Here is a 15,440-nt window from a genome sequence, read left to right on the forward strand (position 1 = left end):
GGGCTCTGGTCTAAAGTAGTGGCACCGTAATTCCCCCTAGGGCTCTGGTCTAAAGTAGTGGCACCGTAATTCCCCCTAGGGCTCTGGTCTAAAGTAGTGGCACCGTAATTCCCCTTGGGCTCTGGTCTAAAGTAGTGGCACCGTAATTCCCCCTAGGGCTCTGGTCTAAAGTAGTGGCACCGTAATTCCCCCTAGGGCTCTGGTCTAAAGTAGTGGCACCGTAATTCCCCCTAGGGCTCTGGTCTAAAGTAGTGGCACCGTAATTCCCCCTAGGGCTCTGGTCTAAAGTAGTGGCACCGTAATTCCCCCTAGGGCTCTGGTCTAAAGTAGTGGCCCCGTAATTCCCCCTAGGGCTCTGGTCTAAAGTAGTGGCACCGTAATTCCCCTAGGGCTCTGGTCTAAAGTAGTGGCACCGTAATTCCCCCTAGGGCTCTGGTCTAAAGTAGTGGCACCGTAATTCCCCTAGGGCTCTGGTCTAAAGTAGTGGCACCGTAATTCCCCCTAGGGCTCTGGTCTAAAGTAGTGGCACCGTAATTCCCCCTAGGGCTCTGGTCTAAAGTAGTGGCACCGTAATTCCCCTAGGGCTCTGGTCTAAAGTAGTGCAAAACAGGAAATAGGGTTCCATTTGGGACAATCTGTAATTCACTGAGCCAGAGCGGAACAATAGAGCGGAACACATCCACGAGCTGCATCACAGCCAGTGAAACGGAGGACTGGAGAGAACACTCTGCAAGCCTTCCTCTCTCTAACCCCACTTAGTTAACCTCTCTCCTTACTCCTCTACAGAGCCAGGGCAGGAGAGAACACTCTGCAAGCCTTCCTCTCTCTAACCCCACTCTGATAGTTAACCTCTCTCCTTACTCCTCTACAGAGCCAGGGCAGGAGAGAACACTCTGCAAGCCTTTCTCTCTAACCCCACTTAGTTAACCTCTCTCCTTACTCCTCTACAGAGCAGCAGAGTGAAATGTAAGAGAACTGAAATCGGGGATGAGGGAGGACGGGGAACGAGTGAACACAACTAGGACGAGGAGAATAAAATGGGCCAACTTCCCTCCCTCCATTAGCCAACGTCCTTGGGGACTGATGACATCATTCCATCACTTCCTGCCTCCAACCCCATGTTGTCGTCATCTCAAAGAGCAGAGCCCAGAAGCCATTGTAGTGTGTGTGTGTGTGTGTGTGTGTGTGTGTGTGTGTGTGTGTGTGTGTGTGTGTGTGTGTGTGTGTTTCATTGTATATTCTGACTTCAAAAAGGTCTGATTTAGATTTTTTTTTTTTGCAGGTAGATCAGCTTTAAAATTAATATTGCAGATAGAAGCCACAATCAAAATTATTTTCTGCATAATTTTCATAAATAGATGAATATTTTATACATTTTCCTTCTTTATTATTGTCCCTTAACCGTACCACCCCTCTCCTAATTGTAAACTAATGAACAATACTACTTAGACTTCCACTTTCTACTAAACATTTCAGTATATTTTACATTAGTTATCTTGTTTTTAGTCCCGTCCTTCAGCTCCCCTCAACCCCTCCCATCTATCTCTGAACACCACCAGTCCCATCCTCCAGCTCCCCTCAACTCCTCCCATCTATCTCTGAACACCACCAGTCCCATCCTTCAGCTCCCCTCAACCCCTCCCATCTATCTCTGAACACCATCCAGCCCCATCCTCCAGCTCCCCTCAACTCCTCCCATCTATCTCTGAACACCACCAGTCCCATCCTTCAGCTCCATCCAGTCCCATCCTTCAGCTCCATCCAGTCCCATCCTTCAGCTCCCCTCAACCCCTCCCATCTATCTCTGAACACCATCCAGTCCCATCCTTCAGCTCCATCCAGTCCCATCCTTCAGCTCCATCCAGTCCCATCCTTCAGCTCCCCTCAACCCCTCCCATCTATCTCTGACCACCATCCAGTCCCATCCTTCAGCTCCATCCAGTCCCATCCTTCAGCTCCCCTCAACCCCTCCCATCTATCTCTGACCACCATCCAGTCCCATCCTTCAGCTCCATCCAGTCCCATCCTTCAGCTCCACTCAACCCCTCCCATCTATCTCTGAACACCATCCAGTCCCATCCTTCAGCTCCATCCAGTCCCATCCTTCAGCTCCACTCAACCCCTCCCATCTATCTCTGACCACCATCCAGTCCCATCCTTCAGCTCCATCCAGTCCCATCCTTCAGCTCCCCTCAACCCCTCCCATCTATCTCTGACCACCATCCAGTCCCATCCTCCAGCTCCATCCAGTCCCATCCTTCAGCTACCCTCAACCCCTCCCATCTCTCTCTGACCACCATCCAGTCCCATCCTTCAGCTCCATCCAGTCCCATCCTCCAGCTCCCCTCAACCCCTCCCATCTATCTCTGACCACCATCCAGTCCCATCCTTCAGCTCCCCTCAACCCCTCCCATCTATCTCTGACCACCATCCAGTCCCATCCTCCAGCTCCCCTCAACCCCTCCCATCTATCTCTGACCACCATCCTCCAGCTCCCCTCAACCCCTCCCATCTATCTCTGAACACCATCCAGTCCCATCCTTCAGCTCCATCCAGTCCCATCCTCCAGCTCCACTCAACCCCTCCCATCTATCTCTGAACACCATCCAGTTAATTTCTAGCTGCCCTATATTTTTCCACTGTGCTGTTCCACAAAATTTCAGAACCTTTCAATTTTCATAGCTTCTACAGAATGTAAATTAAAAGATGAACAGCTTTGTTAATAGTATATTATTGATCGATTAACTATGGACTTATCAAATTTTTAAAAAAGCATATGCATATGTGCTGTAAAAACTGGACCGTTTTATCTCCATCTCTTCATTCAAAGACTCAAATCATGGACACTCTTACTGACAGTTGTGGCTGCTTTGTGTGATGTATTGTTGTCTCTACCTTCTTGCCCTTTGTGCTGTTGACTGTGCCATGTTTTGTGCTGCTACCATGTTGTGTTGCTACCATCTTGTTGTTATGTTGCTACCATGCTGTGTTGTCATGTGTTGCGTCTCCATTTGTGTAGTGTCTCTTGTCGTGATGTGCGTTTTGTCCTATATTTATATTGTATTTATATATATTTTTTAAATATCCCAGGCCCCCGTCCTCGCAGGAGGCCTTTTGGTAGGCCGTTTATTGTAAATAATAATTTGTTCTTAACTGACTTGCCTTGTTAAATAAATGATTGTCTCTTCACAAGAATTTTGTATAATAATTTAAATTGAAAAACTTATCAGTTCATAAACCATGTGTCATGGAATCAGTACATCCTAAATCATCAAATCCAATTTATTTATATGGCCCTTCTTACATCAGCTGATATCTCAAAGTGCTGTACAGAAACCCAGCCTAAAACCCCAAACAGCAAGTAATGCAGGTGTAGAAGCAATCTCCTCACAACTATTTTGCAACCTGTATGGTACAGCTAGCTGTAAATTGTTTTGGTCCTTAAATGAAACTTGTATATTTATTTATCACCATTTTTCCTACTCCATTTTTGGTCAGATTCCTTACCTTCTTCCACTTGCCTCCTCCATTTTTGCAGTAATGCTGCAATTAGTTGGTTGTAATTTTAGATGATAAATATGGAAATATCTGCATGTATGACATAACTCCACCAGTCCTATTTATGATATAAATTTACAGATATTATCCTGATTTTCTTTTTCCAAAAAATGATGTTTAATGAATTAGTATTTGAGTTTAACCATAATATATTTGTCCTTGTATTTTCTGGTGGATTAATCTGAAATTGCAAGTAGCTTTCTATGGCTTGTTTTAAAAATAGCAATATATGGAGATTATTTCATTTTTCAAATAACCGAAAGTGAGAGGTTATAATCTGAATGAAGGGGGGGAAAGGACATTCTTGAACACAGAGTGAGCCATTCTTACTAATAAGCCAGTTGGGATTGAAGTTTGAGTCACGCTGGAAAGCCCATTATGCCCCCTGACCCCTTACACAACGGGTGGGTCTAATCCTGAATGCTGATTGGTTAAAAAAAATAATAATAACGCATTCATTTACATTTTAGTCATTTAGCAGACGCCCTTATCCAGAGCGACTTACAGTAGTGAGCGCATACATTTTTTTTTTTTTCATACTGGTCCCCCATGGGAATCGAACCCACAACCCTGGTATTGCAAGTGCCATGCTCTACCAAGCGAGCCACATTCATACATTTATGACCTTTAAATGCCTATTTACTCTGTTCCCTCTGACATCACAATCCACTGCCTCATCAGCCCAGCCAGGCAATTTATAAACTTGATCTCCACTATAAAAAGCATCCAGACACTATCTCACATTTCTTTTAGAATAACATTTAGTTTTCAACAGCAGACATAATGTATAAAAATAAAAAAAATAATAAGTGTCCCTCCAACATTTGCAACATTGTTTCAATATTCAAATTCAAGATCCAGATAGAGTTTATTTGTACAGGGACAGTGCACATTAATCAACGTTTCAGTAAAAAGGTTTTAGCCAGCTGGCAAATTTTCTACCGCAGTCCCTGGGCAGGTTATTATGTCCCATAGTAATGAACGTGTTGGGATCAGGCAGACAGACAGGCAGGCAGACAGGCAGACAGGCAGACAGGCAGGCAGACAGGCAGGCAGACAGACAGGCAGGCAGGCAGACAGGCAGGCAGACAGGCAGACAGGCAGACAGGCAGGCAGACAGGCAGGCAGACAGGCAGCTTTTCTAAGCCAGTCAAAATCATGCATCATTTTTATGGATACATACAAAGAACTATCACTAGAAAACAGGTCAAACTAAACGTAGTGCAGTTAGTTTGCAGTCTTTCCAGCTTCAGTTTGAAGTGATTGTGTTAGCTGTGTTGTTAGCTAGCTCCTCTGAACAACAGTGTCCTGACGAGAGAGCACATTTTCTATGACAGGCAAAATCACACCTCATTAGCTCATTTTTATGGATGTATCCAAATAAAATATCACTAGAAAACAGCTTAAACAAAACACAGCTACTGTTGTTATGCTGGGTGCACTGTTTGACGTGACTGTAAGTTAGCTGTAGTTGGCTAGCTAGCAAGCAAGGGATAAGAAGGTTGCCAGTATGGCAATGGAACATTTAGAACGAACGACTGGGTCGCGTCTCTGGCAGCCAAACCGATGGAACGAACAACCAGACGGCTTGGGTAGACATTTACATTTTAGTCATTTAGCATACGGTCTTATCCAGAGCGACTTACAGTAGTGAATACATACATTTCATTAAAAAAAAAATTCTGTACTGGTCCCCCGTGGGAATCGAACCCACAACCCTGGCGTTGCAAACACCATGCTCTACCAACTGAGCCACACGGGACAACCCTAGATTTGTGTCGGATCTATATCTTGTGGAAGGATGAAATAGTATGAATAAATTAAAATGTTTAATGAAAATATGTAAATCATTATTTAAATTATTTTATTTATTTATTTCACCTTTATTTAACCAGGTTGGCAAGTTGAGAACAAGTTCTCATTTACAATTGCGACCTGGCCAAGATAAAGCAAAGCAGTTCGACAACATACAACAACACAGAGTTACACATGGAGTAAACAACATACAGTCAATAATACAGTAGAAAAAAAAAAATAAGACTATATACAATGTGAGCAAATGATGTGAGATAAGGGAGGTAAAAGCAAAAAAATGCCATGGTGGCAAAGTAAATAAAGTATAGCAAGAAAAACACTGGAATGGTAGATTTGTAGTTTGAAGAAAGTTAAAAGTTCAAATATAAATAATATGGTGCAAAGGAGCAAAATAAATAAAATAAATAAATACAGTAGGGGAAGAGGTAGTAGTTTGGGCTAAATTATAGATGAGCTATGTACAGGTGCAGTGATCTGTGAGCTGCTCTGACAGCTGGTGCTTAAAGCTAGTGAGGGAGATAAGTGTTTCCAATTTCAGAGATTTTTGTAGTTCGTTCCAGTCGTTGGCAGCAGAGAACTGGAAGGAGAGACGGCCAAAGGAGGAATTGGCTTTGGGGGTGACCAGAGAGATATACCTGCTGGAGCGCGTGCTACAGGTGGGTGCTGCTATGGTGACCAGTGAGCGGAGATAAGGGGGGACTTTACCTAGCAGGGTCTTGTAGATGACCTGGAGCCAATGTGTTTGGCGACGATTATGAAGTGAAGGCCAGCCAACGAGAGCATACAGGTCACAGTGGTGGGTAGTATATGGGGCTTTGGTGACGAAACGGATGGCACTGTGATAGACTGCATCCAGCTTGTTGAGTAGGGTATTGGAGGCTATATTGTAAATGACATCGCCGAAGTCGAGGATCGGTAGGATAGTCAGTTTTACGAGGGTATGTTTGGCAGCATGAGTGAAGGAGGCTTTGTTGCGAAATAGGAAGCCAATTCTAGATTTCACTTTGGATTGGAGATGATTGATGTGAGTCTGGAAGGAGAGTTTACAGTCTAACCAGACACCTAGGTATTTGTAGTTGTCCACAAATTCTAAGTTAGAACCGTCCAGAGAAGTTATGCTGGATGGGCGGGCAGGTGCAGGCAGCGATCGGTTGAAGAGCATGCATTTAGTTTTACTTGTTATATGTTGGTAACCAGTTGTATTTAAGTGATAATGCCCTCGAAGCCGGTGTTTGGAGGATATATTGGCACGGTTTGCCAGCCCTCGACTTTGTCCCCCAAACACCGGCTTCTCGGGCATTATCACTTAAATAGATAACAGGCCAAACAGGTGTAGTGTAACTGGGAATGATCCTGTTGCAACAGGAGACTTCCTACTGTAGCTTCCCCTGCATCCGGTCCCCTAACAGTCTCTGACTCCAGTAACAAACGGAGATTTCCCCTGCATCCTGTTCACCCACACTCCCGTGCTGGCCTTGTAGAGCTGCCTCAGAGACGGCGCCCGTCTCTGGCCCTACGGCGCCCGTCTCTGGCCTAGGGATGGGCTAGGGATGGATTGATGGGTCCGGGGGCTAGGGATGGATTGATGGGTCCGGGGGCTAGGGATGGATTGATGGGTCCGGGGGCTAGGGATGGATTGATGGGTCCGGGGGCTAGGGATGGATTGATGGGTCCGGGGGCTAGGGATGGATTGATGGGTCCGGGGGCTAGGGATGGATTGATGGGTCCGGGGGCTAGGGATGGATTGATGGGTCCGGGGGCTAGGGATGGATTGATGGGTCCGGGGGCTAGGGATGGATTGATGGGTCCGGGGGCTAGGGATGGATTGATGGGTCCGGGGGCTAGGGATGGATTGATGGGTCCGGGGGCTAGGGATGGATTGATGGGTCTGGGGGCTAGGGATGGATTGATGGGTCTGGGGGCTAGGGATGGATTGATGGGTGTACGAAGCTGGTCAGGGGGTTGGAGCTACAGTAATGACAGTGGTGCTTCAGACAGACACAGCAGAGAGCGAAGAAGAACTGCAGTCCAGTCAGTGATAGCAGTAGTCTCTCCCGGGGCCTAGGCAGACGGCTACGCCGCCCGGGGGGCCAGGCAGACGGCTACACTCATCTCTGCTTCCAGGAACACAGCCACAGGGCAACACCCACCAAACCAACTACTACAGTCTAGCCTGGTTTCCATACATCCCACACAGCACCACTTCACAGCCACAGGAACAGTTATCTAAAGCCCTGGCATGAGTCTGGAGGTTCCTGGACCTGCCCCGTTTCTGTTGGGGATTTCATTTATTGGGATGCATCCCAAATGTCACACTTGTCCCTATATAGTGCACTATTTTTCCCAGGGGGCCATAGGGCCGAATAGATAATAGGGTGCCATTTGGGACACAGTGTTGGTGTACTGTACTGTGGGTTTGGCTAAGGCTTCAGGAAGAGCCTACAATTTATTCGACCCTGAAGCATGTTGTTTTCCACACAGACAGAAAAATCTCTCAGAACACCGAGACCTTTCAGAGTGGAAATAGTCAGTAAAGAGGAAAGCGATACGGACGTGACAGCTGCGTATGGAAATAGTAAGAGAGAGATGTGCCATTGTGTGTGTGTCCGTGTGCGAGTGTGTACAGAATAAGAGCTGTATAAAGTACTACTACAGTTCTTACCTTTGGTGTAGTATAGCTAGCCAGCCAAGCTCACTGCCCACTAAGGTCTGGCAGGAAACAACCTGATGGTAAAAAATAAAAAATTAATTTAAAAAAAATCACCCTGAAGGAAGGAACAGAAGAGAGGAACTTCATTATTTCAGAGTGCAGAACGATAATTTATATGGATTCAATGATGAATATCAAATCTACTTTATCCCCTCTGCTTTCTGCTGACTCAGCTAAATCAAACTGTTACTGTAGACATATTTGATTTGCATAATGTATGTCAAGAGCCGAATACAAAAAAAGGGTAGAATGTTAATTGAAATGCATTCCACGTGACTACCTCATGAAACTGGTTGAGAGAATGCCAAGAGTGTGCAAAGCTGTCATCAAGGCAAAGGGTGGCTACTTTAAAGAATCAAAAAATATATATTGATTTGTTAAACACTTTTTTGGTTACTACATGATTCCATGTGTGTTATTTCATAGTTTTGATGTCTTCACTATTATTCTACAATGTAGAAAATAGTAAAAAAAAATAAAAAACTAAGACTACCGTATAACCTAAAGTACACGACACAGACAGACTACCGTATAACCTAAAGTACACGACACAGACAGACTACCGTATAACCTAAAGTACACGACACAGACAGACTACCGTATAACCTAAAGTACACGACACAGACAGACTACCGTATAACCTAAAGTACACAACACAGACAGACTACCGTATAACCTAAAATACACGACACAGACAGACTACCGTATAACCTAAAGTACACGACACAGACAGACTACCGTATAACCTAAAGTACACGACACAGACAGACTACCGTATAACCTAAAGTACACGACACAGACAGACTACCGTATAACCTAAAATACACGACACAGACAGACTACCGTATAACCTAAAATACACGACACAGACAGACTACCGTATAACCTAAAATACACGACACAGACAGACTACCGTATAACCTAAAATACACGACACAGACAGACTACCGTATAACCTAAAATACACGACACAGACAGACTACCGTATAACCTAAAATACACGACACAGACAGACTACCGTATAACCTAAAGTACACGACACAGACAGACTACCGTATAACCTAAAGTACACAACACAGACAGACTACCGTATAACCTAAAATACACGACACAGACAGACTACCGTATAACCTAAAATACACGACACAGACAGACTACCGTATAACCTAAAGTACACGACACAGACAGACTACCGTATAACCTAAAGTACACGACACAGACAGACTACCGTATAACAACAGTGAGCCTCTGCAGCTCCATCACGGCTCTCTAAACAGGGGCAATTTGTTGTGGGGTGGGATTGGCGGGGGGAGAGTGTCTTGACCATTTCATTAGATTCCTCATGTCGAACTCATTGTTAGAAAAAATGTTTGGACCAAATGGGATACAAAGTACTACATTTAATATAACTTGAATCCTATGAAGAAAAAATAAAAATAGGCAAATTTGGACGCAATCAATTATGTGGGCAAATATAGGGTATAAAAAGGGAGTGACAGAATTTTATTTATTTATTTTATTTCACCTTTATTTAACCAGGTAGGCAAGTTGAGAACAAGTTGTCATTTACAATTGCGACCTGGCCAAGATAAAGCAAAGCAGTTCGTCACATACAACAACACAGAGTTACACATGGAGTAAAACAACATACAATCAATAATACAGTAGAAAAATCTATATACAGTGTGTGCAAATGGCATAAGGAGGTAAGGCAATAAATAGGCCAATAGTGACGAAGTAATTACAATATAGCAATTAACACTGGAGTGATAGATGTGCAGATGAATGTGCAAGTAGAGATACTGGGGTGCAAAGGAGAAAAACTAAATAACAGTAGGCCTTATGATAGTCACAAGGAGGCTGTTCTACAGTAGGCCTTATGATAATCACAAGGAGGCTGTTCTACAGTAGGCCTTATGATAATCCCAAGGAGGCTGTTCTACAGTAGGCCTTATGATAAATCCCAAGGAGGCTGTTCTACAGTAGGCCTTATGATAAATCCCAAGGAGGCTGTTCTACAGTAGGCCTTATGATAAATCCCAAGGAGGCTGTTCTACAGTAGGCCTTATGATAAATCCCAAGGAGGCTGTTCTACAGTAGGCCTTATGATAAATCCCAAGGAGGCTGTTCTACAGTAGGCCTTATGATAAATCCCAAGGAGGCTGTTCTACAGTAGGCCTTATGATAAATCACAAGGAGGCTGTTCTACAGTAGGCCTTATGATAAACCCTTAAGGCCTCCTTGTGATTTATGATAAATCACAAGGAGACAGTTCAACCGTCAAGAGTTTAAGGGTTAAGAATGCCCATTTAACCAGCTAGCTAACCGGCTAGGCAGACAACACAACACAACAGCAAAGCTTGCCTCTAAATCACACATCAAATCCCAGACAAAGCCCACACTGCTACAGGCACAGCACAGGCAAGCCATTATCTGAAGCAGAAATCGTGGATGTTGATTGGTAATCTGAGCCAGCCTCTAGGAACCCCTGTAGCCGTATCCTCTTTCTAACAGTACTGTTGACGGTCATAAGGCTCACTGAGCATCTCCAGCAGAGAGCCAGCGCACGTCGCCCTGAATCCCGTGTGTTAGTCTTGGGATTTGGGTTGCTAGGTCATAGGTCAAAGACCTAGGTGGGGGATGTTCACTAGAAGTCTTCACACACACACACACACACACACACACACACACACACACACACACACACACACACACACACACACACACACACAAACAGCCTGCTAACTACCACATGCATTCCATGTGATAAGGCGTGGCGCTTAAATCGATGGCGATGCTAACAACAGTTAGCCTGTGGTGATTTTAGTAATAAAAGCCTAATAGGGTGTTAGTTGTCCTGAGCGGTTGGTAGCAGGGAGACTCTTGTGGCACTGTGGTCAGGAAGTGACAGGGCTGAGATACGGGTCCATGTACACCCTGGAAATGATAAAAGACAGGAAGTGACAGGGCTGAGATACGGGTCCATGTACACCCTGGAAATGATAAAAGACAGGAAGTGACAGGGCTGAGATACGGGTCCATGTACACCCTGGAAATGATAAAAGACAGGAAGTGACAGGGCACAGATTCAAAAACACTTCTTAAGAAAAAAAAAGAAAAAAGAGTTTGTAAGTGCAATTCATCAACAATATCTTAAGATTTAATGATTTTCTTACGAACTTCTCAAATACCATCTTACAAATCCTTGTTAAGCTGTTTGTTGCTAGGCAACAATTTTAGCTAGCTATCTAGCTAGCAATGGCAATCATGTTAGCATATTTCTTAGGGAGATTACTGTTCTAAAACGTGCTCTTGGGTTTAAAATAATCAATACTGAAACTTTCAGATGAAGTTAGTGAGTGAATTAAACATGTTGAATTGCTTTCCTGAGCCGTTTTCTCTCACTGCCCTGAGTTTAAGACGAGGGTTTAGCTAGCTTGGAATGAACAACATTTCAAAAGAACCTTATTTTCAAGAATCTAAAGTTCTTCTTCACTTTTTGCTGAAGGAACTTAACACCAGTGGTTTAACACATGAAAAGAGACGGTGCGTCTCAGCTTTACGGGGATCAGTCATTTATAAAAATAAAATTGAAAAAAAAGTGTCTCAGCTTCCACAAACACATGGGGGCCAGGCCCTCGCCCCCATCCCCTACCCGCCTCTACTGCGTCCCCTACCCGCCTCTACTGCGTCCCCTACCCGCCTCTACTGCGTCCCCTACCCGCCTCTACTGCGTCCCCTACCCGCCTCGTCTGCGTCCCCTACCCGCCTCGTCTGCGTCCCCTACCCACCTCGTCCCCTACCCACCTCTACTGCGTCTCCTACCCACCGCGTCCCCTACCCACCTCTACTGCGTCCCCTACCCACCTCGTCCCCTACCCACCTCTACTGCGTCCCCTACCCACCTCGTCCCCTACCCACCGCGTCCCCTACCCACCGCGTCCCCTACCCACCTCTACTGCGTCCCCTACCCACCTCTACTGCGTCCCCTACCCACCTCGTCCCCTACCCACCGCGTCCCCTACCCACCGCGTCCCCTACCCACCGCGTCCCCTACCCACCGCGTCCCCTACCCACCTCTACTGCGTCCCCTACCCACCTCTACTGCGTCCCCTACCCACCTCTACTGCGTCCCCTACCCACCTCTACTGCGTCCCCTACCCACCTCTACTGTGTCCCCTACCCACCTCTACTGTGTCCCCTACCCACCTCTACTGTGTCCCCTACCCACCACTGCTTCTTACTAGAATAGCATCTGTTGATACTGATGCAACTGGGACAGTAAATAAATAAAATATAAATAAATAAATAAAAAATTCTCTAAAAACTTGTTTTTTGCATATATTGTAGCTTAAACCCTCAATTACATCTGAGGTGTATGCGTTGTGCCCGCCGTAGATTGAGACACAACATAATCTTGAATAAAGGTTGGGTGTCATTACGAGCATAGAAATGGAAATAATAGAATGGACCCATCCTTTCAGACCACTGCAATTTAGCTGGTACACCGTTGATATTTAAAATCGAATAGACAATTTTAACTTCCAATTACTACCACAAAGATGAGCGTTGAACGTCAACTTAAAATGGGAATGTCTATTCTAGTATCTGTATTTCTATGATTTCAAATTAGGTTTCCTAATGGAGGACTGTAAGTAATATACAAATGACGTTCCCATTCAAGTCAACATTCTCTGATGTGTGGACTTCCAACCATATTTTTTTGGTACCATTTAAAAAGTTTAAAAGTTAAAATGTTATTCCCATACCACCCTGTATTCAAGAGCAGGTTGTGTCTCACCCGATTACAGGCGCAACAAACACTTCAGATTGTGTACAATAGGGTCTAAGCTACAACATACAGTACACCTAACCCGGTATGGTGAGGTATGCAAAAATGGGTAACCTTTGGGCACCTCCATCTCCTGAATGTTTTGGCACTCAGTGATCACTGTCCTACTGCATGTATTAGAGGTACCAAACAGATTAAAACTAATCCTTGTATAAATTTAGAGACATTAAACATTTCTCCCTACAAGCTTTTCTTCATGAAAATGTATTACTCTGCCTTCTCTAACAGCTGCGTGGCTGACCCTGAACCTGCTCTTATCCATGTCCCTCTCGCTGGCAGACAAACACGCACCCTTTAAACACCTTTGAGTAATAATAATAATAAATTATTATTATTATTATTATTATTATTATTATTATTATTATTATTATTATTATTATTATTATTATTATTATTATTATTATTATTTATTAATAGAACAAATCCTTGGTTCTCTACAGAACTTTCAGATCTTGCTATGATGATAAATCAGCCCTGGGACAAGGCTAGCTGTAGCTCATTGGCAGATTTTCAGGCGATTGAGAAATAGGTGCATAGTAGCTAAACAGTAGCTACTTTCTATGTTCTGTGACTATGCAGGTGCGAGGTCTACATTTTGGAAAGCGTGGAAATTCCTTTAATTCCCTGCCTAAGCAAGTTGTATCAGAGTCTGGCATCAGTGCTGAAAAAAACAAGAAGCGATGCTTTATAAAAAATAAAAATCAGCATTTTATCTCCTCAGGCTTCTTATTTGAAAGAAATGGTGGTTTAATTGACCCAAGTCAGCCAGTCGACTGCCTGCCCCTCTCCCAGGCTATAGATGGAAGTTCACTTCTAGTGAATATTTGTTTTGTTTTCATTTCAACAACTTTCTACTTGTGATGTGCTAGACGCCTTGGGCCAGAAAAAAAAAATCCACTGGGGTTGATTAGCTTGACCAGTGTTTTCCACAAGTACATAGAGTAGCCAGCCAAATAGAAAAAGCAGCCAGCCAGGAGCCCCCGGGCAAGATATTTTGTAAATAGCCCACATTATCTTGAAAAATTAAATTAAAAAATAAAAAAACACAAAAATCACACACTTTAATGGAGAAAGAAAAAAAACAACAACTGGATGTTAAGTCGACTACAACACTTAAACCACATCAGGAGACCATTTGATGTCTGGTTTAAAATCTGAGATATGTAGATATTTGGGGGTAGTTACCCTTTAATTCCAGTGAGCACCTGGCAAGAGGCTGTTTAGCTGGGTTTTTGTAGCACACGTGATGGTAGAGTTTGCAAAACAAATACCCAATGGTTAGATGAAAATACTCATGATATCATTCTGCCAGGTAAGCACAGGCTACTTTGTTGTTAACATTTAATTGGAGGTTTTTGGGGAAAAACCCCATCCATCTACCAGAAGACAATGATGCCGTTTTCAAAAGCGTCATCGCAAACGGCTAGACAGTGGACACACACACACACACACACACACACACACACACACACACTCTTCAGGAAGTTGCAGGAAATATAAAATCACTGATGCATTTTGTTAATGTCTTATGATAAACTTGAGCAAATTAATACATTTTCAATACATCTAGCTGGATTCCCTACTAAAGGTCAATACATCTAGTTGGATTCCCTACTAAAGGTCAATACATCTAGTTGGATTCCCTACTAAAGGTCAATACATCAAGTTGGATTCCCTACTAAAGGTCAATACATCTAGTTGGATTCCCTACTAAGGTCAATACATTTTTTAATTCCCTTTCAATGCCTGGATTCCGTGAGGGCCCAATTTATCATATTTATCCTACTCCCCACTACCTATTTGTCCTGCTGTGACGATTCAACATTGAACGTTTTCAGAAAGTATTCATACCCCTTGACTTATTCCACATTTTGTTGTTTCAGCCTGAATTCAAAATGTTTACATAGACTGTCACCCATCTACACACAATAATGACAAAGGGACAACATGTTTAGACATTTTTGCTAATTTATTGACAATTAAATAGAGAAATATTTCTTTAACAAAAAAAGTCTTCATACCCCTGAGTCAATTTTTGTATTTTATTTATTTCACCTTTATTTAACCAGGTAGGCTAGTTGAGAACAAGTTCTCATTTACAATTGCGACCTGGCCAAGATAAAGCAAAGCAGTTCGACACATACACATGGAGTAAAACAAACATACAGTCAATAATACAGTAGAAAAATAAGTCTATATGCAATGTGAGCAAATGAGGTGAGATAAGGGAGGTAAAGGCAATAAAAAGGCCATGGTGGCAAAGTAAATACAATATAGCAAGAAAAACACTGGAATGGTAGATTTGCAGTGGATGAATGTGCAAAGTAGAAATAATGGGGTGCAAAGGAGCAAAATAAATAAAATAAATAAATACAGTAGGGGAAGAGGTAGTAGTTTGGGCTAAATTATAGATGGGCTATGTACAGGTGCAGTAATCTGTGAGCTGCTCTGACAGCTGGTGCTTAAAGCTAGTGAGGGAGATGTGTTTCCAGTTTCAGAGATTTT

General features: G+C 43.5%; 1 protein-coding gene across 4 annotated transcripts in view; it reads right to left on the bottom strand.

Annotated features, from left to right (window-relative positions):
• Nucleotides 1–15,440, bottom strand: part of LOC115155416 (ras-associated and pleckstrin homology domains-containing protein 1) — a 136,088-nt gene that overhangs the window by 98,994 nt on the left and 21,654 nt on the right. For 3 of the 4 annotated variants that reach the window (XM_029702016.1, XM_029702020.1, XM_029702017.1), the window contains exon 2: nt 8,036–8,097. The exons of the other annotated variant lie outside the window; for it this stretch is intronic. The gene's annotated coding sequence lies outside the window, so the exon portion shown is untranslated. The remainder of the gene's footprint in view (nt 1–8,035; nt 8,098–15,440) is intronic. 4 annotated transcript variants of the gene reach the window in all.

This window comes from Salmo trutta, chromosome 20 (genome assembly GCF_901001165.1).
Source record: "Salmo trutta chromosome 20, fSalTru1.1, whole genome shotgun sequence".
Lineage (NCBI taxonomy): Eukaryota > Metazoa > Chordata > Actinopteri > Salmoniformes > Salmonidae > Salmo > Salmo trutta.